The sequence below is a fragment of the Myotis brandtii genome, unplaced genomic scaffold (genome assembly GCF_000412655.1).
Source record: "Myotis brandtii unplaced genomic scaffold, ASM41265v1 scaffold58, whole genome shotgun sequence".
NCBI lineage: Eukaryota > Metazoa > Chordata > Mammalia > Chiroptera > Vespertilionidae > Myotis > Myotis brandtii.
The window spans coordinates 10,431-11,081 of NW_005370176.1; positions in this window are offsets into that span (position 1 = coordinate 10,431).

Here is a 651-nt window from a genome sequence, read left to right on the forward strand (position 1 = left end):
TAGGACTATCATAAATAAAGACATTATGAACATTCTTTCATAGTCTTTTTATGGAATTTGAATTTATCTTTAATAAATAATTATTAATGGGTCATTTTCTTAGGTCTCTTTCCTAGGTTGTATATGGCTGCCTTCTCATGTCCTCACATAGTCACCTCTGGATCGGTGTGCTGTCTGTGTCCAGATTTCTCCTTTTTATAAAGACACCTATTGTATTATATTATGACCCAGCCATATGGCTTTATTTTACCTAATTACCTCTTTATTTTTTATTTTTAAAAAACTATATTTTATTGATTTTTTACAGAGAGAAAGGGAGAAGGACAGAGAGTTAGAAACATTGATGAAAGAGAAACATCAATTCAGTTGCCTCCTGCACACTCCCCACTGGGGATGTGCCCACAACCAAGGTATACGCCCTTGACCAGAATCAAACCCGGGACCCTTCAGTCTGCAAGCCAATGCTCTGTCCACTGAGCCAAACCAGCTAGGGCACCTAATTACCTCTTAAATGCTCTATCTCCAAACAGGTTCACATTCTGAGGTATAGGTGGTTAGGAATTCAATATATGAACATAACATCTTACCATTAAAACTTTCAATTCTTGAACATGATATATATCTTTCCATTTATTTGTTATCTTTAATTTC